Source organism: Anastrepha ludens, chromosome 5 (assembly GCF_028408465.1).
Source record: "Anastrepha ludens isolate Willacy chromosome 5, idAnaLude1.1, whole genome shotgun sequence".
In the NCBI taxonomy this organism is placed as follows: domain Eukaryota; kingdom Metazoa; phylum Arthropoda; class Insecta; order Diptera; family Tephritidae; genus Anastrepha; species Anastrepha ludens.
The window spans coordinates 18,233,016-18,255,162 of record NC_071501.1 but is presented as its reverse complement, the minus strand read 5'-3'; the positions used below and the strand labels follow the sequence as shown (position 1 = coordinate 18,255,162).

The 22,147-nt window shown below is 37.9% G+C and overlaps 1 protein-coding gene across 2 annotated transcripts in view; it reads left to right on the top strand.

Annotated features, from left to right (window-relative positions):
* Window positions 1–1,949: 1,949 nt before the first annotated feature.
* LOC128865372 (chaoptin) overlaps window positions 1,950–22,147 on the top strand; it is a 186,177-nt gene continuing 165,979 nt past the window's right edge. For both annotated transcript variants that reach the window (XM_054105679.1, XM_054105678.1), the window contains exon 1: window positions 1,950–2,039. The gene's annotated coding sequence lies outside the window, so the exon portion shown is untranslated. The remainder of the gene's footprint in view (window positions 2,040–22,147) is intronic.

Here is a 22,147-nt window from a genome sequence, read left to right as displayed (position 1 = left end):
CGGTGTTAATTTCGAGTAAAATAAGTTTGTTCTAAAAAATTATTGTCATTTCTCTTTATTATAATAATATTGGTATGGCTCAATTACGCACGAAACAAAATATCAACCAAATGGCTGCCGAGGCGGCACACCTCCTTTTTTGAGGTTTTATGCCGTTACTGTGCCGAATTATCTCATTCTTTAGCTCTTGAATTGTTGCTGGCTTAGCGACGTACACATTTTCTTTTAAATAACCCCAAAGAAAGAAGTCCAACGGTGTCAAATCACATGATCTTGGGGGCCAATTGGCATCGCCGCGAAGTGAGATTATTCGGGCATAAAACTTTTCGCGGAAAAGAGCCATTGTGTCGTTAGCTGTGTGACAAGTGGCTCCGTCTTGTTGAGACCACATATCGTCCACATCCATATTTTCCAATTCGGCCATAAAAAGTTCATCTCACGATAGCGAACACTATTCACAGTAACTGCATGACCGCCCTCATTTTGGAAAAAATACGGCCCCCAGAAAAAACTTGACGTTTCGATGTGGTTCACACTCAACATCGGCCCTTGAAATTTAACCAAATTTTAGTACATTCTTAAAGCCATTATTGTGCTTTGAGCTTCAGCTTAGAAAAAAAAAGTTTGACATACGAAATTTTAATTGTTTCTCTTTCCATAGGTTCTATTATCTTAAACTTGGTTTTTCATAGAATAGTGACTTTAGAGTTTCTCAGGTTCTATGGTGCTAATAAAAAACTGAAAGCTTTTCAAGAGCGGCATTTATTTTTTAACTTCAACTACGTTTACACTAAACTTTCTTCTTGCCTGTACCCTCTAAGGCCAATTTCAAGGTAATAAATAAATTTAATAATAATAATAATATATTAATAAATAGTAATAAATAATAATAAAAAGTAATAACAGATTTCATGCTTTCTTCCAAGCCTTTCGAAACTAAATTTTGCGTCACTGGGTTTTGCGAAATTTCAAGCTGTAGCCACATTTGATACACAAATGTACAGCAGTGATTTCAGTGCTTGTGACATATACATATATCTATTTATATACATATTTATTTAGTTATTTTCACCAAAAACACGAGCAACAACAAAATGAAAATCGGTAACAACAGAATTGCGGAAACTTGCAAAAGATAAATTGCCCGCACTCAAGCCTTTTGACCCCAGCGCAACTAAAGTGAGGAAGATTAATGACGACGGCCGAAGGAAAGGTTCCACAGGACGGCGGGTGAAAGGAGTGAACAAATAGCAGAGGTGAGAGAATGAGGTACGGCGTATTCGTAAATAGCTGAAAATACAACACAGGTTTTCGATATTTAGTTGTAAAAAGTTGAAATAGTGTAGATAGAGAACAGGGAGTACTTTAATACATACACACACATATATGTGTATGTGTGTATGTATATATGCAATGTAGCATAAGTAGCTGTAGCTGAAGCATCTGGAGGTGCTAAGTGATGAAGCAGTTGAAGCCAAGTAATGGCTTGAAAGTCGAGCAGCTGCCGTTGTGGCGTTGAACGCTCGGTTGAACGCTTGTCTGGCTAACTGACGAACTGGCTTGATCGTTTTCAGTAGGGAATAGAGCATTTAAGTGCTAGACAAAAGAGGAAAACATAGCAGCATAATAAAATTTTAAAAGCAAAAAAGAAATATAATCATATATAGCACACACTAATGGTAACAACAACACCGGTCAAGCGTCTGCATGGCATACTGCCTGAGGCGGTCAACTATGCCACAAATGCCGGATATGACCAAAAATACTTTGCTGCAACAACAAAGCAATAATATAATCATTTTAGCACTACTACAATGTATATTGAGCGGTGTATGTAGTTGATACACACATATATATACATGTACCTATAGTGTATGTAAAGTTCCAACTTAAATTTTCTCCTCCCTTACTTAATTCAGTAATTCAGCACGGAGTGGCCGGTGGCTAAGTGAACATTTCTACAGACTTACGGGCAGGAATTTGTACTAATTGTGGTTACCTATTCACACGTGCATTCATACACACAGCCACACATACGTGTAAGTAAATTAGTTTTAGCTAGATGGGCATAACGCCTTAAGTTATACTTTTGCACAACCAGTTTTATTTATATGGTTTTGCAATTTTCTATGCAAGCACACCTTCTCCTATACTTCTTTCTGATAGAGGCTGCAAGTATACAAAGGCAATAATGCATAATAGTTTTCGTATTTCCTATATTTTCAGGTTTGTTCATAAAAGGTGATTTTATTGCTTTACGTGTAGTTTCCTAGGAAGATCCTAGGGCTCAATGCATTAGAGTTACTTAAATAATTTCGAATAGTGCAAAGAGTTAACGAGAGTAAGTATATAAAAAGATATGTTGTTGTTTTTGCTGTTCATGGTATTGAGTATTTTCACTGAAACTGTCCTAATTAGCGACTAGCGCAGTTTTCTACCACTGTTCCCGTGTGATGTTTTGTTCTTATTTTTGTTTTTTTTTTCACTTGGTGATCCTAAAGCCGATTGTGATGCCTACATTTGATTTCCATACCTTAAATAAGTTGTTAAAACCACTTATGTAGATCTCCTTAAGAAGGTAACCAGCCCCTTCAGGCAAGGTATTTGGCACGGCTTCTTTGAAGTGCAGGACATTCACAGAGGAGGTGTTGAACCGACTCAATTTGTTCTTCATCTCCGCAACTACTTCAGAAGTCATTGTCTAGGGTGCCAGTAGTGCAGTAACCCGTTTTAACACCTGTGAGGATGGTGGCATTTGATCTTTTGAATCCAATCATTTTTTTTTTTTTTTGTTGAGACAGACTACCAAGTACAGTACTCAGGCACAATTAAGTCCATTGTAATGCACTGGGATTCTCTTTTTAATTTGCTTCTTTAAGTCTACTCGATATCCGAAGAAATCTGAGTAGATCTTGTGGTGCTAAGGAGCCAAGGTGGTTGCTTCTTAACACTTCAGTGCCAAAGACCTCAAGCCTGATTCGAACGAGGACGTGGAAGACGCAAAAAGAGTGGTCCGCCGTATCATCTTCCTCTCCACATGCTAGGCAGAGTGCACTGTCTGAGATGCCTCCATATGTTTTCCCCATAAAAAGTGGCCCGTTATTAGTCCAACCAACCTCCTACAGTCCTCTCTGCTTAGTGACAGGAGAAACTGCGACAGTCGGTTGGACATGACCGATAACATCAGTTTTGCTTGTGGGTTAGAATCCAAGCATACATTTTGTCCTTTTAAGTTACAGTTTTGGCCAATGCGCTTTGGAAACACTACTGTTTGTAGTTCCAAGTCAATCGCAGTGTACAGTTTGCTTAGAAGAATGCAAATGTCCTTTACTACCTCCAGTTTAGAGCATATCCTTGCGCACACTTTGGATATGCTCAGGCGAAGATCCAGCCCGCCATCCCCCACTGACGAAATTTTCGCCGAGCAGACAGCAGGGTTGGACTTGTTGTCGAGCCGGCGGTTAGACCGCGGCTCAGCAGAACCATCGCCCGCCACATTGACTGGCGCCGTTATGACGCTCGTACCTTGGGGCCGCTTACGTCTAGAGCGAGACAATTTGGGAGCGCTAGTGTCTACCGAGGACCCCTTGGCTTCCGCCGATCGAGACCTTTTGGAGGACACAGACGCAGAATGACCGTCAGAGCCGCAAGAGGATTTCTCCTGCATGAGCCTTGTCCGCCGCTTTCTCCTTTCCCTTCTTGCAACGCTCTTCGATTTCCCGGCTTCTTTGGGAGGTCGTGCCGCCACTGAAGCAGCCTCCCAACTCAGGTCCTCCGAAACCGGGAAACGCTTCTCCGTCTCTGAAGAAGTGGACATTGCGATAGCAACCCCGTCTCCTCCGCTTTCACTCATAGAGCTGAGAGACTTGTGTAATGGTTGTGGCCTTCAGAATCCATGCCCCTGCCACCGAAGCGGCTGGATTGCCACTTGTGTCGGTTCTACCCGGAGTAATTAATCCATCGTTTTCCATTACCTTTTCGGTTTTTGTTCGGGACTCCTCCCTAATCAGTTTGGTTCGCGGATGGCACCCTGATTCTATGCCAGCTTTGAGTCATCACACGAGTGCTGGAACCTAACCCAGCTGGGAAGGCCACTATTATGATGCCAGGGCTTCCCTATCCGCCACCTGGCACGCGCCCGATGGTGCTAGACTATCTAAAGATAGCTACGCTTGCACCATTTCTGTAGTGTTTTAGTGATTTGCTTGCTTCTCTGAATTCTCCTTCTAATAGTTCTGCCTGGAACACGCTGGCACAGTCAGGAAGTCGAATTGATTTGGGTATGTTGAGTGGCTGCGTATAGAGGCGAGCTCCAACACCACAGTTCATCTTAGAGCCGTCAGTGAAAATTTCAATGTCGAATCTACCAATCACCTTCCCTTTTCTCCATGCGGCTATCGGCGGAAAACATACCGTAAAGTCTTTCTTGAAGTTAAGGTGGAGAATTTTGAACTCTGATCTGTTTTTGAGCAGCGAGGGTCCCTGTAGGAGGATCTTTCTGTAACCGTACGATCTTATTGTCCAGCTTCCTATGGCCCTGAGTCTCACCGCGTCGCGGGTAGCGATTGTTTTAATGTCTAAGTTAATGGTGTTAGTACGTTAAGCGCTTTAGTAGGACTGGCGCTAAACGCTGCTGTGGTCAAAATACAGTATTAAGGGTATGCCCACACATAAATGCATTTCTAAGGAATTATTTAAAAATATTCCCTCTAAGAATTATTTGCATCAAATGGTGTGAAAAGTAGCAATTCATGCTACAATACCTGAAGGAAACTCCCGTATAGCAAACAGTGTCGAATGTAACATATTTAGGATAGTACGTAGTTGTAATAAAGAAGAAAAATGATATATTAACCTAGACTCGTACCCGTAGATAAATGTCTTTAGTAACCTCAAAACCACTTTACCTCAAAACAAGTGAATTTCTGCAAATTTTCTTTTAGCTTATTGCGGAGAAACTAAGTTAAAACAGCCCAGTCAAAATGTATTATAATTAAGATTCTAGCAATTAATTAAATAAATATTTGTCTCACCAAGGGTTTCTGCGAACTCTCTTTATCTATCATAAGCTCTTATGATTCGCTTTATAATAGGACTATGAATAAGTTCGTGCGGTTTTTTTTCGAAATTTGAAACTTTATTGACGTAAAACGGTTACAAATTTAATATTCAAAATATTGTCCATCGCTTACTACTACTTTTCCCCATCTTTCTGGCAATTCACGGATTCCCTTTGTGAAAAATTCGGTCGGTTTTGCCGCAATCCACGAATCGATCCATTTTTTGACTTCATCGTAATTACGGAAGTGCTGGTCAGCCAGGCCATGTTGCATCGATCGGAAGAGATAGTAATCGGATGGCGCAAGGTCTGGACTATACAGCGGGTGGGGTAGGACATCCCATTTGAGCGTTTCTAAGTATGTTTTGACCACTTGTGCAACATGTGGCCGAGCATTGTCATGTTGCAAAATAACTTTGTCGTGTCTATCGGCGTATTGCGGCCGTTTTTCTCACAGTGCTCGGCTCAAACGCATCAATTGTCGTCGGTAGACATCCCCCGTAATCGTTTCATTCGGTTTCAGTAGCTCATAATACACAACACCCAGCTGGTCCCACCAGATACACAGCATAACCTTCAGGCCATGAATATTCTGCGCCGACGTCGATGTTGAAGCATGGCCAGGGTATCCATACGTTGCCCGACGTTTTGGATTGTCGTAATGGACCCACTTTTCATCGCCAGTCACAATTCGATGCAAAAAACCCTTTCTTTTGTGCCGTTGAAGCAGTTGTTCGCATGCCATAAAACGGCGTTCAACGTCTCTTGGCTTCAATTCATACGGCACCCAATGGCCTACCTTTCGGATCATTCCCATGGCTTTTAAACGTTTGGAAATGGTTGATTGATCAACTCCCAAAGTTTTTGCAACCTCTTCTTGCGTTTGAGCCGGATCTTGATCGAGCAATTCCTCCAATTCGGTATCCATGAACTTTGGCGGCGCACCCTCGCGTTCTTCGTCTTCCAAGCCAAAATCACCACTTTTAAAGCGTGCAAACCACTTCTGGCACGTTCGCCCAGATAGAGCATGCTCACCATAAACTTCCACCAAGATACGATGACTTTCGGCTGCTTTTTTCTTCATATTAAAATAATGAAGAAGAATTCCCCGCAAAAACACATTATTTGGCACGAAATTCGACATTTTCAAGTGTGGTAAAAATATTGTTGTTTACGCTTCAAATAAAAAACTTATACTGACGTTTGTGCCTTACGACAGTAGCTCTCCAATGAATGTTTGGAAATGTGGATCGATGGAATAATAATCAAGTTACGCCATCTGTTGTAAAACCGCACGAACTTATAAATAGACCTATTATTTTTCTTCTCTTCCCTAAATTAAACCACCTTATTCTCCTTTGTCGATACTTGAATCGGTGCTTAATAATGTAAATAAAATCTTTAGCGCTATCAATAACATAAACTCTCTATATATTCGACAACTTACATTTGCTGTTATTTACGCCTTTGCTTCCCTTTTTTTGTATCTTTGTTCGCCCTAAGTACATCGGCACGCACATTTCGCCTAGTGTGCACTGAAATATTCTCGTAAAGATATTACGCGTACGGCATATAAATCTGATTAGTTCTCACACGCAGCGATGAATAAGTGATGAGCTGTATGTGATGCCACAAAGTGGTTGTTGTTGCGTGCATGCCACTTTACGTAAGCACAGTTACGAGAACAATTAAAAAGAAACACGAAGACTGGTAAAATCGATTACGAAGTTATTGAAACATTTCCAGTTAATAGAGAGGCTGGAATAGTTGATATGATGAACTGCAACAAAAAGTTTTGAGCTACCAGACAGTGGATGAGCGGATGACTATAATTTCCAAATAAAAAGCTACTAAAATATTTATTTTACTAACATCGGTAAGAGTACGTAATATTATATAACTGAGATAAATGTTGAGCAAAAATAACTGGATGGAAAATTTAAAAATGTAATCGACTTCCTGGTGGCCGCCGTAGCCGAATGGGTTGGTGCGTGACTACCATTCGGAATTCACTGGTTCGAATCTCGGTGAAGGACCAAAATGAAGAAAAAGTGTTTTCTAATAGCGGTCACCCCTCGGCAGGCAATGGCAAAGCTACGAGTGTATTTCTGTCATGAAAAAAGCTCCCCATAAAAAAATATCTGCTTTTCGTAGTCGGTTTGAAAATGTAGGTCCCTCCATTTGTGGAACAACATCAAGACGCATGCCACAAATAGAAGCAGGAGCTCGGTCAAACACCCAAAATGAGTGTACACGTCAATGATATATATATATACATAAATATATAAATATGTAATCGATATAACTCTTATTTGTATATAACTATTTAAGAAAAATATCATAATTCATATTATGTCGTTCCAAGCCGGAACATAGGGCAGAAGCAAATGTTCTGCAATGATTTCTGTCAGCCGCTATGTGTCTGATTTGCTTTAGGTGGCGATGGAAGGACCCTCGCGGGCAGACACGTGGCGGCTTGAGGATTCCATTGAAATGCCATCTTTTCTACGGTGAGTGTTTTCGACTTTATTTAATTTGGTATTTTGATATTTATTCGGACTAGTTTTGAATATAATGGCAATTAATGTATTTTCCACTACTTCTTCAAGCACCTTGAGTGATATAACTTTGATTTTCTTATGAATAATGGCCTTGAGCTCGTTAGTGGTCTAAGACTTACTGGCTTACCCTCTGCTTTTTTAACCCAAAATAACATTTTTATTTGCAGGACGGCATATACATCCTGCGCACATTTAAACTTACATATCGCAAATATACCCAAAACCATATAATAAAAATGCAATTTTTTATTCGAAATATTTATTTATTATTTTGAATGCTTGCTTATTTTATTAAAATAAAAACTCAGTTTTATAAGTTTTAAACTTCATTTTGCACATGAGGCACAAAGATCTATTTTATGCTCTTTACACAAGCTTTTTTGGCATATGAAGGTTTAGTTATTGCACAAATTTTTGTTTTGCCATTTATTGTCAACTCTCCACTGCTCTCTTAATTCTGATGATGTTTTGCTTGTGTACTTTCTATAGGTATTTTGTCGAGCCGAAGTTCTTAAATTTAACACATTAAGTCTTTTATTTAAGAGCTTTTGATTGAGAGCAGAATGTACAGATTTCATAACTTTAATGCTGCTAAGTGGTTTTCTCTAACGCATTGTAGTTTCTATTGAACAAAAACTTTTCCGACTATCTTAGGCACCGCATTAGATGTTGTGATTAGTCTACCACCACTTAATGTTTTCATCCAAGGAGAGGGCTTGAAGGCCCCTGTCCAACATTGCACAACAGGGGAGACATGTATTTCGGTCCAACGATCCTCTCCATGCTCTTTGACTCAATGTGGTGCTGCCAGAGTCTCAATTGTATACAAACTCTGAAAATGAGCCCAGCAAACCCTGTTTCCGCATTTTCGACGATGGGTCCAGGTCCGAGCGCGGTTCCGGCTCTGGTGTCTACGAGGAATCCAGCCGGACAAAACTACACCTTACTCTTGGAATGTGCGCATCTGTGTTTCATGCGGAGCTATATGCTGTTCAAGAAGGAATGAACTTTGTTGTGGAAAATAGATGGAGGGGCAGTTCTGTATGTGTCTGGAGCCTCAGAAAAGCTGCGCTCATGGCCTTAGACAAGCCTCCAAACCACTTCAAGGGTAGGTGAGTCCCGTAAATCCATTCTGAACTATGTCGGTAGACAAAATAGCCTGATGCTAACATGGGTCCCGGAACACGTGGATATAGCGGGTAATAAGACCTCTGACTCTTTAGCTAGGATGGACTCTGAGGCCAACTTCTTTGGTTCGGAGCCCGTTCTGCCACTCCCTTCGGCATACAACGAAGCCACGGTTAGCAAACGCGTTACTTCAATCCACCAGCGCATTTGGCAGGCTGAGAGAGGCTGTAGATGGACAAGACCGATGTTACCTGTCATGTCCGACCGACTGTCGCAGATCATCCTGTCTTTAAGTACGTGGCTACTATGTAAGCAATGTTCAATTCTCTGTTGTTGTTGTAGCAGCATAAACATTCCCCATATGTACATATGCGGAATACTGCTGGAGTCACAGTCATTGGCCGGATATAAATCCGGGTCGTTTCGGTATCGTAGAACCGACTGTCGCGGAAACGATACTCAATTCCTCTGCCAGCTCTCTGATGGTGAATATGCGTTGCTTTATCTACTTTTCATTTACTCTAGTGTTGCTTTCATTAGTTTTCGATGACGATGGCCAACCACTATGTACTTCATCCTCAATGAACTCGCGATATCTGCTGAAGCGAACATGCGTAAGCGTCTATTTTCTCTAGAGTATCATTACCGAAACAGCTGCCTAACATTTCTAAGGTTTTCAAGACGGCGTAACTTTTACAAATGTCAAGCACTGGCGATAAAATTTATGTAGAAGTATTGAAATTGAAATTGAAATTTGAAAAGGTCGAGCCAAGGAGCACCAGGCTAAAAGCCCATTGTATTTAAAGCTCTGGAAAGGGGGTGGATAGTAAAGGAGGGAAGGAGAAAAGTGTCAGAGAAAGAGATAGTTAGTCCTGTCAGAATTTTCCAGATTCTTTGGCAAATCTGTAAATATCCTCCAGTTTTAGGGAATGAATATTACTCATTCTCATGACATCGAAACCCAAAACTCGTAGCCTTGCTCTAGCAAAGGCACAACACTCACCCCATGGGTTGTATCCTGTAGAAGTATTACTAACAGATTTGGGAACTTAACCAGAAAAAACAAAACTCGAATCAATTGACCTACGGCGTCACCTGGCGGATGTTTCGGAATTTTTTCGATGAAGGTGGTATTTCCTATTGCTAATAAAATAGGAGAAAAGTAAAGAGAAATTATATTAGTAATCATAAAGGAAAAGTTAAAACAAAAAAATTCTGTGTGCGATTAAGTCTGTTGTGTGCCAAATTACACTAGTCCAAAATGAGCCAAGAACATTCATGAAAAATGTATGCTCTCCGTTTTCTATGTCAAAGACTTTTAAATTTTCAAATAAATCAGCTTAATTAAATCATCTTATAAGACCATCGTATCTAATAATGCTATCAAATACTTTGCAATCCCAATGCAAAAATCCTATAATTCCAGTAAAAAATAGAGTTTAAATTGATCTGTGTCAGCTTAAAACCTTAATCATATATCAGCATACACAACAAAGACTCTCGAAATTTCAAATAAAAGAAGGAGCAAAATCTGCTAACTTTAGCAAGGAAAGATTTTCCAGGATAAGTACAATAACATGTTAATCAAATGTTTCCAATTCCAAAAACTCTTATGCGCAGCGATGTAAGTTGTATGTCAGCAATAACAAAGGCATTTGAGTTTGAGTAAAAGCCAAATGGTGGAGTAAAATAAACAAAAATGAAGAAGAATGGAGAGCTGAAAAGTTAAGGTAACGAAATCAAAAGTCTTGCTTTGGTATTTCCACGAAAGCCAAAGGCAACAAATGCCAAAAAAAAGAAATGTCAAACAAATTGCTTGCACGTGTGTGTGTGTGCGTGTGTGTACCTGCATAGGAGGCCTAAGCAGCATATAACAAGAAAATTTCGTGGAATTGAAAGGTCAAACAAGCAATGAGGAAAAGTGGATGTGAAGGAAATACATGTCAGAGATGTGCGCAGTGCGTGAGTAGGTGATTTTTTATGTTTGTTTATGTGAGAGTATTGGTGTTTAAATATGTGTTTGAAGCGCAAGATAAAACGGCAGTGAGCAAAGACTCCATCAACCGGCAGGCTGCATTACGTTAGCGATGCGTGTAGACCGGAGCTGTTGTTGACATTGATGCCAACGAGCACTCACACACACACCCACACCCACACGTACACACAAAACAAAACCATGGCATTTTTACTACTCAAAGGTAGGCTGTAGACAAAGAGAAAGAGCGAAACAACGAAGCGAACGATTACAACGTGAAGTGTTTGCTGCTTTGAAGTAGACCGAAAGCGATTGCCGATTTCGGTAACAAAATACCGTACCAAGAAGGCGCCGTTTGCAGGAGGAGTACAAAAATGTTCTACGCTGAAACTAAAAGCAGAAAAGTCAAAACAACAAAAAAAAAGACGGAAAGTAAAATCGAACACGCAGCGCGTATAAAATACAAAATGCCATTTAATTTGCGAATACGCAAAGACTTAACCGAAATCAGCCATCCCTCTCTGTGCCGCTGCTAACGCGCTTGTATGTGAAATTGATTTAGCACACCTGTCCAAGTTTGTATGGGTGTGTACTAGCATATTTGTGTCATTGTGTATTCATACACCTATTTCGCTCCCATTGAGACACAGTGCAGCGAGACTGTGCGATTAATGGGCAAAAATGGGCAAAAATGGGCAAATGAGCAGATCTGAAATTTGGTATTGTTGTTTGTATTGCTAAGGTTAAGAAGACAAATTTTTCGTCGAAATTAAAGAAAGCCTACATCACTTGTTCGTATATCCTTAGGCGAAGAGTTGCATAAAATCTTTAAGAATAATTTAATGCCAGCGAACTTTCACACAGAAATTTGTGATAGGGATGAAAACAAATTTACGAGAATCATTTGAAAAGTCCCTGAAACTAAAAACTACTTAATTGCTTGGGGTAAACCTATTTTATTTTACGAGATAGTCTACTTTTAAGCTTACACACTTTGTACCTTCCAAATATTAAGATCTGTCCAAGTCTGAAAAATAGCCTATCGTTTCTGGATTCTACTGAAGAATACAATCTTTTTCCTCCCAGCCATTTCTGCAATTTGGGGGAAAAGTAGTGGTCCGAGAGATCCAAAAAAGGCTGTAGAATAAGTAGGATGTAAGTGAAATGAGTTGGAACCCCATTTCCGTTCATTTTGTGATCACTCCTGCTGAACCGTGAGCTGGTGCTTTTTTGTGATGGAAAAGAAAACTCACTCGACTTCTTCGATTCAAACGAAAGTCAAACGCATAGGAATTAACCAATCTTGCTGAAACTTGGTGTGTGTTCTTCCACATCGAAGCATTCCAGTAGTTCTTCCTATATCTCTAACTTTGCACGGACAAACTATCTACCTGATCTCCAAGAGCCAAGGTGGTCGCTTCTTAACACATCACTGTCAAAGACCTAAAGCTTGATTCGCGCAGCGAAATGGGCTCCTCACCAGTCCAGCCAGCCGCCTACAGTCTCTCATGTTTAATAACAGGAGAGTCTGACAGGTAAAATCAATTTTGCTCATCTACAGCCTCTCTCAGCCTGCCAAGCTCGCTTGTGAGTTAAAGTAATCCGTTTGCTAACCGTGAGTTTGATGGCTGCAGAAGGAAGTGGCAAATCGGACTCCGGGCTAAAGAAGTTAACCTCAGAGCCCGTCCTAGTTAAAGAGTCAGTGATCTCGTTACCCACGTGCTCCGCGACCCATGATAGCATCAGAATATTATGTCCACCGACATAAAATACATTTCATAGCCAACTATTTACCTATTCTTAAAGCAGGTAACCTTACTAATTGGTTGACTTTTACGCTTTTCTTGTGAATTAGTTCGAGAGCGACATCTTGATTTGATTTGAATGGAATGTTGAGTTTACTTTTTTTTTTACTAAGCCAATGAATAAATTTAATTCTTATAGGCTAAGTAGACATGTTTTAAGATTAATTGGCATTAACAAACAGAAAGTGCAAATAAAATATTTGTAATAAATATTCGAGATTCAGTAAGCGATCTTTTGAACATGAAACATTTTTTTCAGTATATTCTGTCAAGAAGTAGGCGACAGGCAACAGCACTACGGATCAAATCGAAAATGGAGGTCAAAGGCAAGATTATTCTGCTCTTCTGCAATGATTTTAGGCTTAACAATAAGCACCGCACTTCATAGGTAGAGTAGCAGCCGAAAAGGTTAGGTTAGACAGGTTGCTTGTCTAAGCCAAAGATACTCGGTGGCTCTGAGGCTTATTGTGATACCTGTATTTGATTTAATTCCTCCAACTAAGTTGCTTAAACCACTTGGATCTTTTTAAGAAGGAAAGTAGTCCCTCCAGTGAGCCATTTTGCAAATTTCCCAGGCCTTTGAAGAAATAATCGCCAAAATATTTGGCATGTCTTCTTTGAAGTGCAGGATATTCAGTTTGCTCTTCATATCTGCAACTACTGCAGAAGTCAGTGTCAGGTGCGCCCATTTGACTGGCTATGGTGCCAATTGTGCAGTGACTCGTTACAACACCTGTGTCGACGCTGGTAGTTCATTTGTTTAATCCAAGCAAATATTTTATCCTTTTAAGATTCAGTTTGAGCCAGAGCGCTTTTGAGTCCCTACAGTTTTTAATCACAGACCACCTTGTACTGGTTTCCGCGATTACGCTCAAGTCAATCGCGGTGTACAGTTTGTTTAGAGGAATGTTAAGGCCCTTTACCACTCGCTGACGGTTCAGTTCAGAGCCCTTCCCTGCACACTCAGCCACTCTTTCATCCACCCTCCCCTCCAGAGCGCCCGTGACCCAACAAAGTGTGGTGTTGAGTTGTTGGATAAGCGAAAGCGACCTTCTGCATTCGGAGCCGTAAAGCGTGTTTACAGTATTGCTATATCTAAAACAGTTTTTTGAGTATTTTTAATACAAAAATTTCAAATTATGACCTAGTAATTCCAAACTCCATGCAATCGAAGCTCATGATTACCATGCAACTAAAAGTAAGCTGTGGAAAACGTTCACCTTTATTAGTCTCTTCACGTTACACTGTGCTGGATAACATTTCAATTGTGCACAACCAACAACAACAATAAAGACATATCAACAAAGAAAGAAGCATAACAATCGCTCAACTGTGTAACTGACAGGTCGAACACAAAAAAACAAAAAAAAATTACCTGACTCAAAGTGTAGATTTGTGTTCCTGACATGCATCACTGATTGCACAGCGCGGCATTGAAAATTGTTTTCGCGAATTTACCCACTTTTTACCTAGATTTCTCCCCCTTCCTCCCATTTGCTAGCTTTGATGGTGTAAATTGTATGCTAAATGCCATTAAATGCGACTCACGTAAAAAATATGTTTTGCAGCAACGCTCATGTGTTTAAGCTGACAATCTGGAAGGGGGCGGGTGGGAAATAACCTTATCATGGCTGCGAAACTGATATTCAAAGGATTTGTGTTGTTGCGCTTCAGTGAATGTAACATGCACGCGAAATTACTTGTGTAGCATTATGTCTACGAGTATGTGTGGATGTATTTGAAAATTATACAACATTTGTGCGCCTATTTCAAACGGCGCCTTCAAGTATGCTTCATACTTCAACCCATTCAACAAGTTTGATGTGCTTTCAAAATATGCTCCCAAGTGTGAATGTGTGTGGGTGTGTGTGTGTGAGGTGATAATGTAGTTATTTAGTACCAACTCACTACTTAAATGGAGTAGCGCAGCGTAGCGCGCTTTCTGTGCACCATCACTTCACTGTCATTTGTGGCTTTTTGAGTGCCTCCAGATGATTCATTCGCTAATGCATATTTGATTTTATATTTAAATGTGAGTGACATGACGTGAAGCAGCTTTTTCTAAAAGCAAAAGTGCTGTACTTTTCTATTGCACTCAGTCTTTTTTTCTTTTATAAATGTATGGGTTAAATTTTTGTTTTTCAATTTATAGCTGAGAATTATTAACTTAAATTTATAAAATTTAATATTATATTAAAAATAAATATAATTTAAAGTAGTAGCCGCTCATAGTTCTTATTGGATTATTCCGAGTTCGATGACTACTGCCGTTTTAAAACTTGGCTTAATAAGAAAATTTGGTCTAATAAGAAGTTGGGGATTTTTAAAAGACAATATCCAAATTTCCACTGCAGAAAGCTTAAAACTGGTATAATTATTTATATAGTTTACCTTATAAATGAAAAATATTTAAAGTGGCGAGAAAAACTGCATGCAAGATGATTTTTTCTTTTATATTTTCAACGTTTTTCGAGATAATTTTTTTTTTTATATTTTTTTTTTTCATTTTGGTTATTCATAAATTCATCAATCAAACTTTACACAAAACTTGGAAAAATTTAACAAATTTTCATCTATGAATTTAGACTAAAAACTCTAAATTTAGATGAAAACTGATCGAATTTTCCAAGGGCTTACGACAGTATACAATCTTCCCATGAGTGTACACCTATACATCCTACAATTTTGGTGATGAGGTGAATTGGGTTAGCCCATCTTAGGTAAGGCAAGCTGTTATTTTATCAAGAGTCCCTTCGATAGCCATTGAATTCGCTTGTGAAACTCAATAGAAGATTTCCTTAAACCTTTGCCTACATATTCATAAATCATAGTAATCTAATTATATGCTCCAGCACGACTAGACTCTCAAAATTCTCTTCATAAATTAGGCCTACTTACTTCGAAGTACTACAGGGTTCGGAACTCGAAGTGTAACCAACTTCAGACCGCTTGTGCAGCTAATAATAAAGTTTTCGTCTATCGCACCATTACTCGTTATAGTGATACAGGTAGCAGCGCGAAACGTCATAGTGGTGATCATCAAAAGACTGCAACGTCACGTGAAATGGTTCCAAAGAGAAGAAGCGACTTGAGCGACATCCCCGGTGAAGTGCCAATCAAATGGCAAAAGAACTGAAAATATCTGACCATAGCATCCGCCGCAGACTGAAAACTGATCTCAAAAATAAGCCTTACAAAATCTAAAAGGCGCATGATCTCACATTAAAGCAGCAACAAGTCAGACTTGATAGAGCGAAGGAGTTGCTTCGCTTGGCCAAAAGTGGTAAATTTCCGGACATTCCGTTCGAACATTGTGTTATCTGACAAGAGAAGTTTTCAAGAGAGTTTAGAATTTGAGTCATCATTGGCCACCAGGACGCAGCACCTGCCACAGTTAAGGGTTTGGGCCGCTGCAACTGCAGATGGAAGCTCTCTAATCGTTTTCATCGAGCCTGGCGTCAAGGTAAATGTGAAATATTAACGGAAAAGTATACTCGAGGTTGCTTTGAAACCGTGGGCAGACAAACATTTCGTTGGCGGATCATCGGCGTTTCAACAGGATCCAGCACCGTCTCACAAAGCTCGAGTGAACCAAGAATGGCAAAACAAACAACCTTTCGAACTTCATAACGTCCACACAATGGCTCTCAAATTCACCAGATGCGAATCCGATAGATTATTCTCTTTGGACCATTTTGGAGAGCAAGATCGGAACTAAAAGATTCAACGGGCTGGAGGCGCTGAAAAAAGCCATTGTCCGCGAGTGGGGCAAAATACCTGCAAGTTACATTCGGGCAGCTTGCAATTCGTTTCTGGGCCATCTCAAGGCCATAGTCAAGGCAAAAGTTGGTCATATCGAGCAAAAGTAAATTGATTCTTAATTTCGTATTATTTTCACATATTTTTTACTTTGAATTGAATAAAAGTATTTTTCCAAACTAAACGTAAGGCCTTTTTAATTGGTTACACTTCGAGTGCCGCACTCTGTAAAAGGATTGAATAGCTTGTTCAGCGGTTTTTAGGCATCGATCAATGATCAAAGCGAACGTATTAATCAGGTGCATTTTATACCTATTTTATTGTGTTGATCTGGGATGACTGACTGCACATTCGATCACTTAGTTCGTTGCCTTGAACACCACATTGGTACACAGTGACAGGATACTTGGTCAAAGTGATAAGGCAGAAAAATGCAGGGTGGATGAGCTGATTAGGCAGGAAACTTGAGAGGTAGCTTTCCTGTGAAATGAGAGATTTGAGATTTCCTTGAACGAACGCTGGGCAAGTACGCAAACTGGTAAGGTGGCGAGATCCTTCTGACCACAAAATCATCTGAGCTGCATAAGACATCTACTAAGCTTAATAAGGTCTCAGCTCTCGATTTTTGTGGTTACCCTTACAGGACACCGTCTGCGATGCATGCAAGCTGTGAGACTCGGCACTACTTCGTGTACTTTTTGCATCAGCTGTCTGCAGAATGAGGTGGAATTATCTCAGCACGTTTTCCTTCGCTGTTCTGTTGCGCGAGGCTAAGATTTACGCACCCTGACTCTCATTTCTTTGTTACGCCTGTTGTTATAGCAGTTTTGTATATCAGCCACCTGTTGAACATCGTTAAGCATTAAGCGATCAACACAACCGTAACGCAGTCTCGGTTCGGTTTTCGACTGCAAGCCCTTCTAGCTCGTTCTTTTACACTCTGCCCCATTCATTCCCCTGCCTTATTTCCTCTGCAAATGTATCACAAGTGGGCCGCCTCTTTGAGTAAACATTTAATCTATCCTAACCTAAATGTATTTATTTTATTTTATTTGGATGCATATATGACCAAAACCTTGCTAATTCGTGTATCGGAACTTTCACTTAACCAGCTGTTGATAACATTTCTTTCTTTGTTCCAATTTCACTTTATACTTCAGCGACATTTTACAACTTTTATAGTTTGTCGCAAACACGAAAAATTATCAGAAAAAAAAAAATATTGTAAACCCACAACTAAGAAAACTTGCGAGAGCTCAAAAAATGTCAATGTATGTCATTGAAATTTTTCACCCACCCACACGAAATATAATACTTTCCTTTGTTTCGCAAAAAAGTATTGTAAACTTTCGGCGTACCCTTCAACGTCCACCATTTACTTTAAGTACTGCCCTCTCACTTGTTTACTTGTGAGAATCAGGGCAGCATTACAGCGAAAGTTGACCCGCAGCATTGTCACCATAAGCGGATGCCAGTGAAGCGTTTTAGCCTTTCACTTAACTTTCACTACCCAAAACCCCTTGATTTGTTTGCCTTCCTGACCATTTTCAAGAATAAAAAATACTTTATGGTGGAAGCGAATGCCTAAAAGACGACTGCAGTCGCCAATTTGGAAACTCAAGTTGACACGCTGACACAGAATGTTGGCAACATTTCCCCAATAGCTAAAATAAGTTGGCATATACGAATACATACATACGTACGATTGTAGTAGATGAGCGCATTTGGGAATTTAAAAACAAATAAAAGTGGCGAAAGTCAAATGCTCAGGGCAAATGGTCAGGGAAAGGGGAAGGGGAAATGCAATAAAGGGCATAACTAAAAACAAATATGCGAATGTCCCAGTTGTGGGAATTACAGCAGCGTTGAATGCCAACAAGAAACTAACAGCAACTAAAACCAAAGAATTTATGATGACTGCTGCTGATGGTGGGCATTGCGGTCACCAAGCAGGGAGCAAACGAAATTGGGAAAATGAAATCACATTCCGCTTTTGGAAAGCACTACACTTTGAGTATGTGTTATATTGGTTTTGGCTTCGCTTCCTTATTTTCCTTTTTATATATTGAAGCTTCTTGCCGCCTGATATACTGTTTAGCCAGGATTCATGGGGAGCGAGTGTGAAATTTCCCAAGTGGTCAAGGCATAAAATGTAAGCTAGCAAGGAGAAAATTGAAAGATGATTGTAAGAAGAAAACAATGAAACGAAATGAAAGTCCCTTAAGTTTATTTGGGAATAGTGAAATGGAAAAGACAAAGGAGTGCTGCGAGTGGGAATGCAATACATAGAAACTAAATAGGTGTGTGAATTGGTGGAATGAATTTGATTTGCGCTTTTGAACAACTAGTACAGAATTTTTTTGATTTTCTTTAAAGTAATATTTTCAGCAGTGTATCAAATCCATTTAATTTTGATGAAATAAAAGACATTTCAAAAGTGACGCTTAGAGTGAATTACTAAATAATTCCTAGACGGTACCTTTTTTCATATGATCTTTGACATTTGTCAAGTAGTCAGATGTGCAATTTTGCACTATGGAGCAATGCATTAAAATCATTGAAATTGATAACGAAAGTTGTAGATCGCAAAATTCCTGATATTTCTAGTGAAAATAATCATCGGAAGGAGTCGATAATTCAAAGGTTGGTGAAAATATTTAAAGAAATTGATTCTCTTGAGAATACAAAATGGACTGGCAGACCAGAAACTGCACGTACTGTTGAGAACATTGCTGCTGTATCGCAAGGTATTGCTGAAGAAGCTTCAACATCGATAGCTCGACGTTCTCGGCAATTAAGCATTCATAAATCGACTGTTGGACAGATTTTACGCAAGAATTTGCATTTGCATCCTATAAAATTCAATTAACACAAGAACTAAACACAACATATTATAATCAACGCAGAAATTTCATTAATTGGTTTTTTTTCATGCCAATCTTCTTTAGTGATGAAGCTCATATTACCCGTAATGGGTTTGTCGACAAGCAAAATGGCCGGATCCGGAGCACAAAACGTTCACATAATTTAGAGAAATTATCTCGAAAAATTTGGTTTTGGATTGTGGTTTATGGGCTGGTAGAATGATTGGCCTGCTTTCTGCGAATATGCAAATGAAAGAGCTGCTACTGTCAATCCATATCGCTATAAGCAACTGACTGAAGATTTTCTGTGCCCTGATTTTGAAGGAATAGACATAGGCGATCTTGATTTGTCACTGGATGGAGCCACAAGACACACAACAAGGAAAAAATTGGATCATTGCGATCAAAGTTTCCCAGTGGATTAATTTCTTATAATCTTTAATGAACGTTTTTTCTATGCGCTCAGTACGATCAAGTAAGAGATAAGAAAGACCTCCAGAGAGGGCAAGAATTTTGGTGAGCAGTGTTTTAAATTGAAATACATACCTTTGGTTCTTTTTAACATTTTTGTGATTTATTTTTATTACGTGCATAAGTATATATATATATATATATATGTATATAATTGGCGCGTACACCCTTTTTGGGTGTTTTTCCTATTTGTGGTGCGCCTGTTGATGTTGTTCCACATGGCGGCCGCCGTAGCCAAATGTGTTGGTGCGTGACTGCCATTCGCAATTCACAGAGAGAACGTCAGTTCGAATCCCGGTGAAACACCAAAATTAAGAAAAACATTTTCTAATAGCGGTCGCCCCTCGGCAGGCAATGACAAACCTCCGAGTGTATTTCTGCCACGAAGAAGCTCCTCATAAAAATATCTGCCATTCGGAGTCGGCTTAAAACTGAAGGTCCCTCCATTTGTGGAACAACATCAAGACGTACATAAGTATATACAAAAGAAAATTAATTTTCTTTCTTTTTAAAAAAAAACTTTTCCTCAAAAAATTATTTTGAAAGTTTTGAGAAAAAAACTTTTTTTAAAAAAAATTAGTAGTTTATTGAAAATTTTGAAAAAAATGTTCTTTTGTCATTTCTAAAAAATTGGTTTTCTTGAAAAAAGTAACTTTTTTTTGAAAATTTTCGAAAAAAAAGTTTTGTTTTACCATTTTTAAAAACACACTTTCCTTGAAAAAATTTAAATTTTTTTTGGAAGCTTTGAGAAAACAATTAGTTTTGTCATTTCTAAACAACACTTTTTCTTAGTAAGAATTAAATTTTTAAGAAAAGAATTTTCTTTCGTCATTTCTAGAAACGACGTTTTCAAAAAATTTTATTTGTTTTTTGAAAGTTTTGAGAAAAAAATTTTGTTTTCTCATATTTAAAAAACACTTTTCTAAAAAAAAACAACATTTTTTTTTAGTGTTCGTTTGCTTTTCTTGAAAATTTTTTTTTTTTTGAATGAAAAGTTTTTTTTTTTTATGTTTTTTTTTAATTTTTGTTTTTTTTTTCATAAAAAAAATTTAAATCTAAAACTTAAAACAATGTTTAAATTTTTTAAAAATATTTTCGTTTTTAAAAAAATTTTCGTTTTCAAGAATTTAAATTTCTGTTCAAGAAAAGATAACCAAAAATTTAAAGAAAAAAATTGTTTTTTTTTTCAAGAACCGAAATGTTTTTAAAAAAATTCAAATTTTTTTTGAAGAAAAGTATTTTTAAATGTGCCGAAACAAAATTTTTGTCTCAAAAATATTTTACAAAAAAAAAATAAGTTTTGCAAATAAAAAAAAAACACTTATCTTCTATTGTCGTTTTTAGAAAGACTGTTTTGAGAAAAGTAAATTTTTTTTGTAAGTTTTCGAGCTCAAAATTTTGTTTTGTCATGTTTAAAAAAACACTTTTTTTGAAAAAAAATAATTTTTTTTTTAATTTTTGGAGAAACACTTTCCCTGAAATCACTTTTCTTCTATTGTCGTTTTTAGAAAGACTTTTATTGAGAAACGTAAATTTTTCTGCGCAAAAAGTTTTGTTCTGTCATATTTAAAAAAAAGCACTTTTCTTGAAAAAATAATTTTTGTTTTCATTCACTTTAAATCTCTTTTCATTTCTAGAAAACACTTTTCTCGAAAAACGTAAAATTTTTATTTTTTGAAAATTTTTGGAAAAAAAGAATTAATGAAAAATAATAAAAATTAATGAATTTGAAAATTTTTGAGCAATTTTTTTTTTTTTATTTAAAAATAACTTTTTTTTAATTCTTGAGAAAAAAATTTGTATTCTAATTTCTATAAAACACTTTTCTTGGAAAAAAATTTGTTCCTTGCAAATTCTTGAAATAAAAATTTTTTCTTTGTCATATTTAAAAAAAACTTTTTTTGAAAAAAAAATAATTTTTTTCTTAGTTTTTAAGAAATTATATTTGTCAATTCTAAAATAAATTTTTCTTGAGAAAGTAAAGGTTTTGCGAAAAAAATGTTGTTTTTTCATTCAAAAATAATTCTCTTTCCCCCAAATATTTCCCTATTTTTTGTTTCATTATTTTCTTATTATCTGAGCTCAGTAATCCCCTAAAGTTTCAAATGGGATTCTCATAACTTTTCGAGTTATATTCAAATACGTACGGCAAACCATTAAAAAATGCTGAGGATCTGCTTGTAAATAAATGCCATCATTTGCATGCAACTCGTAAAGTTATTCGAATCCCACTATGCAACATACAGTATTGACGGCTTGCTGACAATCTAATGGTCAACTTGCAATCTATTTTTTATAGGTTGGTGTATATATTATATTTTATTGTTATTTTGTTGTAACCTTTGAAAAAAATTATAAAGCTAAGCATTTTTTTCAAAAAAAAAAAAGAAAAAGTAAAACTATCCTAACTAAAGATCTATCCGCTATCATCAGAAGCATGACATTAAGTCTTTCCAATGAATTTTTGATGTGCATTTTTCTGTATCTGCTTTAGTATTCTTTTTCACAGCAAATCTAATTTCATT